Source organism: Onychomys torridus, chromosome 11, assembly GCF_903995425.1.
Source record: "Onychomys torridus chromosome 11, mOncTor1.1, whole genome shotgun sequence".
NCBI lineage: Eukaryota > Metazoa > Chordata > Mammalia > Rodentia > Cricetidae > Onychomys > Onychomys torridus.
In genome coordinates, this window is record NC_050453.1 from 33,003,584 (window position 1) to 33,011,883 (window position 8,300).

An 8,300-nucleotide genomic window follows, 5' to 3' on the forward strand; every position below is an offset into this window, starting at 1 on the left:
TAACCTGAAAACTCACATCTTAGACATAAATATGGATACTGATTTTGATCCATATAATCATCATAGGATATTAAACGTTATGCCAGAGAGAGAGAGAGAGAGAGAGAGAGAGAGAGAGAGAGAGAGAGATTTACTTAACTAACCTGAAAACTCACATTTACACAAAAATATGTATGTGAACATTTGTAACAGGCTTAGTCATCATCACCCAACTGGAAGCTATTAAATTCCCCTTGGGTGCCTGCCCTAAGGAGATTTCTCCCAGAGTCCTGGGGAAGATGCTTTAAGTGGCTGAGATACTAATCTGAGGGATAGCAAATGAATCTAAGCACATTGAGTTCTTTAGTCCATTCACTTTATTCTTCTAAGTCAATTCCATCTACACAGCTTTTTCATGTTCTCATACTTAGCTCCTCTCTGTCCCCTCTTCTGCTGTTCTCTTATTGCCTTAAACTTAGTTCTTTCTGTCTTCATCCTCATCTTCGGTCTCTCCAAATCTCTCAAGTATCCAGCTTATATACACATACCAACAGCAATTCACTGGCCGCCCTGCTTATCCCAGCTCCAGTGGGTTTCTGGTAGGGCAAGGGACCCATACCTCATTGCTAGGCAACCTATGTCACAGCATGTAGCATTTGGTTAGTAAAAGCACTTTCCTGAGTTAATTGCTAAAAGGGAATCTAGAAATAGCACCTGGCTGAGAAAAGAAGGGAGGATAAAAGCTTAATTTGCACAAGAAACAAAGTTTGTCACCTAATCATTGCCTAATCTTATCAGTAGTCTCCTAGGGTCAGTGGAAAATAACTGCCTTACAGAGTAACTAGCCCATGGTCAAAACATCATCCCAAAAACTGTAATCAGTAAATCTCTTAAATTGGGATCTTGTGTAAATAAACCAGGATGAAGTAAGGAGTTAAGGATTTAATTGTTGGTGGTTATTTTCCCTTATCTGTAGGTGAAATGAGCTAATACTTACCTATCTTAGATGAAATACTTTTATCCAGAGAATGGCTCTGGCCAGATGTATGCTAATGAAGAATAAACACAGCTGGAGAAAGTTATCCAATTATCCCAAATGTTTAGTGGAAGTTGTGCCCAATAAATGATCAATCATGCTGTTAGACGTTCTTGGGGGAAAGAATCGAATGAGAAAGCTACAAATGCACAAAAGAAATTCATTACAGGATACAGCTAATACATCCAAAAGCCAATCTCACCAAACTCTTTGAATTTCGGCTTTCCTCTGGAAAGGTCCGTAACTTTTCGAGGTAATAGCTTTGCCAATATCAGTTGAATTCCTACTACATATATTTGTGGCTCGTAGCATGAAGCAGCCAAGATGTCTTTACTAGAGACTGAATACGCATGATGGCACATTCCTATAATGCAAAACTATTGCTATGATCTGATATTTGTTTTCTCCCAAAATATGTCTTAAAATCCTCATCCTAATATTACGGTGTGAGAAAGCCAAAGTCCTTGGGAAGTATGCTGGTTAGTTTTAACTGTCAGCTGATACAGCCTGAGAAGGGAGGGAGTCTCAGTTAGGGGTTGCTTAGATCAGATTAGCCTGCTGACATGTCCATGGGGGGACTGTCTTGAAGGTTAACGAACCCAGCCCACTAATGATAGCATCACTCCATGGGCATGGTGTCTAAGACTGTATAAGAGTAAAGAGTGGAAGGGGCTGTCTGGAAGCAAGCAGGAAGCATGGGATCATGTCTCTCTGCACTTAACTATGGGAGTCATGTGACTAGCTGCCTTGACTTCTCCCAAATAGAGGATTGTAACTAGATAAGCCTTTCCCACCTCTAAATTGCTTTTGGTCAAGATGTTTCATTACAGCAACAGAAATAAAACTAGAATAGGTTACTGTATTACAAAAAATGAAAAATTGTAAATAGAATTAATGATATTACAAAGAGGCCCAAGGCTTCAACCACAAAGAACTACAGGTAGTCAAGGGATGCTGAGAGCAGGAGAAATAGTCTTCCCTGGGGAAGAGCACACCAACTGGTTATCCAATACCAAGTGGTCAGTCCTAAAACCATGTAAATATAAGTAACATATGGACTAAGCAAGTTGTATTTCTATATTTAGGAAAATCTAGGTATGTATATATGTATGTGTGTCAATAACTAAAGAAAAATAGGCCGTGAATTTGGAGGAAAGAGCAAGGGTTGAGTACATGCACGGGTTGGAGGGAGGAAAGGATGAAGATTATATGATTATATTTTAATTTCAAAATAATATTTTTTAAAGAAGAGACCCCAAAGTGTGCCTTACCACTTTTTACCACATGATGTTAAGCAAAAATGGCCATCTAAGAAATACATTTTCACAATACATTGACTCAAATAGTGTCTTGATCTAGACTTGCTCACTCCTAGAACTATGGGAAATAAATTTCTTACCATTCATTGAAAAGCATACTATAATATTCTTTTTATAGATATCAATGTCAATATTGAAAGGCATTAACTAAGCATGATTAAAAAATGACAAAGACAGATTGCTGACTTCTGAGACTCTCTTCTGTCATTTCTACTATATTACAGGTGTGATGATCAGTGTAGAGAGAAAAGGTTGAGTGACTATCAGCACCTATCACACATGAAAGGATTATTGTATGAGAAAGGATTACTCAGAAGAGATAATCAGTGCTAAGAGAACTAAATTCATCAAAGGCAGAATGAATATCACTGAAGGCATTTAAATTGGAAGGAGGCTTGTTTCAGGGTTTCTATTGCTATGAAAAGACACCATGACCACAGCAACTCTTATAAAGGAAAACATTTAATTGGGGTGACTGGCTTAGAGTTCAGAGGTTTAGTCCATTATCATCATGGTGCAACAAGGCAGCATGCAGGCAGACATGGTGCTGGAGAAGTAGCTGAGAGTTCTACTTCTTGTAGGAAACAGGAAGTTGTCTGTCTCACTGGGTGTGGCTTGAACATATATGAGACCTCAAAGCCCACTTCCACAGTGACACACTTCCTCCAACTAAACCACACCTACTCCAACAAGGCCACGCCTCCTAACAGTGCCACTCCCTTTGGGAGCCATTTTCTTTCAAACCACCACAAGGCTATAAAGCATCAATCAATAGGAAGGAAAGGAAATTGCATGTCCTAATAGAGCTCTGATTTTCCTAGAAGCTCAAAAAAAAAAAACAAAAATTTATGCAAAAGTTTTTCCTTTCCTCTCATCTTGTAGATAATCTTCTCTATTTCCCTTGTGAAAGCAGAAGTGGGAAGATGAAATAGAAGACACATTAACAATGACCCTGGAAAAGGAACCAATAGTCCCATTTGCCTAAAGCTTTGGGATTATAGCAGCAAAACCTTTCCTGGGGCATGCCAATCATTGTCACTCCATTAAGAAAAGATGAAAGAAAGGATGACAGCCAGATATCCTGTCTGCCTCACACTCTTAAAGCTCATCCTGGTCCTTCAAAATACCACACTAGCATTTGGTTTCTCTCTCCTATCCCAGTAGCAGAGAATGCCAAGAAAGAAAACTGAACTAGCAGTTGTAAATGCTAATTCTAATCCTACTTTGGATAAGTACTACCTGACCAACAGTTTCAGATTTAACTAGCATAAGTTAAATCCCTGCAACTAGAATCAATATCATTATTACATAAGCATAAAATAAAGAGGATTGGAGAAAAAGATCTGAGTATTTTAGCTGACTTCAAGTTTAGAATGACTTAATGGAGCTAATATTACTATAGCTGTACCAATGTGGGTGGTACCAAGGTTCACCTTAGGCAGTACTAATATGGTACTAAGGTTCACCCTAGGCAGTGGAACTCCTGAGGCCCTGAACCTTATATAGACCTTATGAGCACACATTGTGTAACATTAGTTCAATGTGTGTGCTTTTGCCTCAGATAAGACCAATCTATAAACAATTTCCTATCACTTGAAAGACGTCATATTTTATGGACTTCATCCCTTTACCTTAAGGTCCTCCATGTGTTGCCTGTAGATTTGGAAAGCAATATAGTTATCACAAAAGTAACTACAGGAAAGAGTCGCTAGTCACAATTCCTGTATTTTTGTAGAAGACAGACTTTATAAATGGCTAAAAAAGTTTGAAGGAATACAGTCAAATGCAACTCGAGGCAACAGAGGGAGGATCAAGAGTGCTGAGAAAGTCTCTGCAGATTATCACTCAGTTGACTAAGGAAGAAGGATGCAGGGAGAAGAAAGGTGAGCAGACAAATAGCTTTACTGGTGGGCTCCCATCTAAAACACACCAATAAAAGTCTGAGAGGTGGGACTTATGATGAAGGCAAGCTTTAAATAGTGACACAAAGTTTCTAAAGAGGTTCAACAAGCTACAGTTAAGGATGAATTCAAGTTTGTAATGGGGGAGATCTGTACTAAGAAGGGGAACTGATGACGTGTGCTTTTTCCCTTTATTTGATTAAAGAAAACTCATTAAACAAAATAAATACTTGAGTCCTTATTTGACAGTAGAGCCATGTAAGCATTTATGATAAAGTCTTGAATTCTTCAGAACCCATATTAATTTCTCTACTTTCTTTTTTAAATTTTTAAATTGACAGTTTCACACATTATCATAATAAATTATAATTATTTTCCTCCTGCAACCTTCTCTTTCATCCCTCTCTCCTCTTGCTAGAACCCTTATTTTCAACAAGTCCCTATTTCATTTCATGACTTATTTCTATGTCTGACCCACTAAGTTCAATTAGCATTTATTCCTATTTCTCTTAGTAATACTTATTAAGTAACAGCTGTGCATTAAATATCATACAAATGCTGACACTAATATTGAGAAGACATTTTTTTCTATTAAGAGATTGAAGGTCTAGTAAGAAGAAAAACATGAAAATAAATAAATATAAAATAGATAACAAAACATACTAAAATAATTATAATAGAAATGACTATAAAACTCAGGTAGAACCAATTGAAAATATGCCCAACCCTGTCTGGATATCTAGAGAATTAAAAGAAAGAAAAGGATCTAAGATAGAAACACTTGGTTGAATGGAATCCTACAGGACTAGTTGGTGTAACTCACTTAAGAGATAAGAAGACACTAGGCCTCCTGTGATTTTTGCATTGGCCTACCTCTATTCACTTTTTCTCCTTGCTAAAAAGAAATTTACCAAGATTTCATAATACCTAGAAAATTTTAGAGATAAGTGAGAACTAGAGAATTTCTAGAACGCTACAAAAACTGGTAAATGCTATCTGTACTTTCAATTTTACGGGGCAATTTAATGATTTTTTTTTTTTTTAGGAATGGGTTAAAAGGATGAGAGCTGGATTTAGAGCACGAGATTTAGGCTTTGCTTCTTACCAGTTGTGTGAATTTAGCCAAGGTATTGAACATCTCTTTCCTTTGTGTCCTTCACATGTAAATTGGGAATGTTTCAACATGTTGTTGTAAGGGTACCAGTGATTCATCTCAACTGTCAACTTGATGGAACCTAGTGTCACCTGGGAGACAAGCCTTTGAGCATGCTTGTGGGGAATTATCTAGATTAGGTTAGTTGAGGTGGGAAGACCTGACCACTGTGGGCATCACTATTCTCTAGGCTTGGGTTCCAGGATGAAAGAAAAAGAAGTAAACAGAACACAGCATTCATTCCTCTTTGCTTCCTGACTATGACCAGGGTGCAATGTGAGCAGCTGCCTCCTTCTCCACATACCATATCTTCCTTGGCATGATGGATTATATCCTCTTGGACTATAGCCCCAATCTTCCTTCCTTAAGTTACATGTGTTGGGTTTTTTTGTCAAAACAACAGGAAAGGAAATTAACATACAAAGGATTGCACATAAAAATGCAGAATATCTGGTATATGACAATCTTTCAAAAAAAATATGATCCATTCTACAATTGTTCATACTACAGACAAAATAGTTGGTCTTAGTCACACCAAGATTTCAAAATAGAATGTTTGAAAGAATCTTGACACGTAAAAGGAAGTGGTAATATATTAAGACCAGAATAAGTTCATTAATAACGAGTCATTTCAGACCCCACACACATTTCCTGTTGGAGCACAAGTTTTGCCACAACCAGAAAAGAATTTTGTTGACATAGCACAAGCAAATGTAATCAATAGCTGGAATCTCTGTAGAAGAATGGGAAAGTGGGAACACCAAAAGCTTTGGTGGCATGCACATATGAGGAACTAGACTCTCTGGAAAGCAAATCAAAGTATGTGTATATTCTAGAGGATATTATAACAGATTAAGAAAAATGGGTGTTTTTACAACTATGTAATACAATATGAATAAATATTCAGCATCATAGTCACATAAAAACAGTGTCACTAATTCTGATTAAATGATTATGGAAGGCAAAGGGATCCCAGGGAAAAGATGTTTGAAATAATTTTTAATTGTGATTTTTTAATATGATAATGATTTGGGGAAACATCTTCCTATGGTATGAGAACTGTCACAACTTCAAGATGTCTCTGATTATTTTAATTAAAATAATTCTATCCACTTATCATTAAAACAAAGCTATCCAAAATGAAAGCATTTTTGTGATAAATGAGGGTATCATCTTGCTATTGCTTATTGCTTGAAGGCCACAGTTTGGTTTGGTTTGTTTCTGTTGTATCTGTAGCAAAGCTGCCCACCTCTCTATCACTTCTGACACTAAAGATCAATCTTCTCCTAGGAAATCTTAATGGCTCTTGAGAAGTCTTACTCTACATGTCCCATCCATTTTCTGCATAAAACAGGTGAAATCAAGCTTTAAAAATCTAAAACCAAGTTTCTCAGTAGCAAAGTAAAAATCATTCCTGGGATTTGACTTCCTTTCTGTCTAGCACTGGTTCCTGACCAGTAAATATCCCCACACATACCCTCTCCAAGGTCCTGGGAAGACACCTCTCACACTCTGTCTGGAGACCTACCTCTTACTTTTTATTACACAAAATTCGAACATCTCCTTTTACCAATTACCTAAGATTTGATATTCCCTTATTATAGTCCTCTAATTTCTATAACCCATTTTTTTTTTTTTTTGATGATCGGGTAGAAAAAAAATGGGGCTAGCATTTGATGATCTAGATTCTGCTACAAGCCAAAGGAACATGTAATGGAATCCAGATACTATCACAAAAGCTACTGCTTGGAAAGGTCAAGGACTTTTCTGAAGGTCAAGCCATAGCTTAAGAAGTCTTGGTGATATTTTATCATATATATATATATATATATATATATATATATATATATATATATATGCCAATTCCTACAATGATTTTCTTGTATGCTATGTGTGCTTCCAAGAACTCCTAACAGTGTATTTATCTAAAATACCTATCAGGCATCCAAGGCCAAATGATCTCCTGAACCAAGGTAACACCCTATTGGAAATAATGCCTGTCTCCTAGGTCAAGTGGATAGCTTTATTTCTTGTGCAATTTAAGCTCCCTTCTTATACAGCCTTATCAACATTATAGACTCCTAACTTCTTCTACATTGCACTTGTAGGAATGTAGATTGAGCACATAAATTCCCTTTTTGATATAACTGATATTAGCTCTCAGTTTACCTCCTTCTCTAGCCACTCCCTTTTTGGGTTGTAAAAGAAAGCCTGACAGTCACTTCCTGATGAAAATTCTTAGATCTCTGTGCTGTGTATGTGCAATGAAATTTTATTCAGGTATAAAGAAATATGAAATTTGCAAGTAAATGGATGTAACTGGAAAACATTATACCGAGGTAACCCAGACACAGAAATAACAAACTTTACATCTTTTTACTTATGCATGAATCCTAACATTGAATCTTTAAAGTGCTTGTTTAGCTTGGAGTACCTGTAGAATCCAGGAAACTAGTGAGGAGGGGAATAGATTAACTGTCTTTGTATAAGATGTTCATTAGCTCTGTACTTTGATTTTTCAGGTTAACTCTGATACTACATGTAGATTCACATAAGTGACAGGCTTGGGTAACTACATAATTAGTTATGAAGTTTATTCAAATAATCATTTTGGCACAGAAAAGAGATCAGATTCTATTTAAGGGTAAGGAGGGGAGAAGGGAGAGAGGGGAGGGGAAGAAAGAGTCAGGGGTCATAAATATGTATGTGATTCCCTAATCGGCTAGACGGGTAAAAGACAAAGGTCAAAGGGCAGTGAAGACTCTGTGTGGCCAGCCTTAAGAGTCTCAACGGCATAACAAGCTGTGGTGTCCATTTTTTCCTCCATTTAAGTTGTATTTGCAAATCTGAAGTAGAGGGGGATATCTCTGATTAGAGGTAAATATTTTGTGATTAATAGACTATAGGTAGAC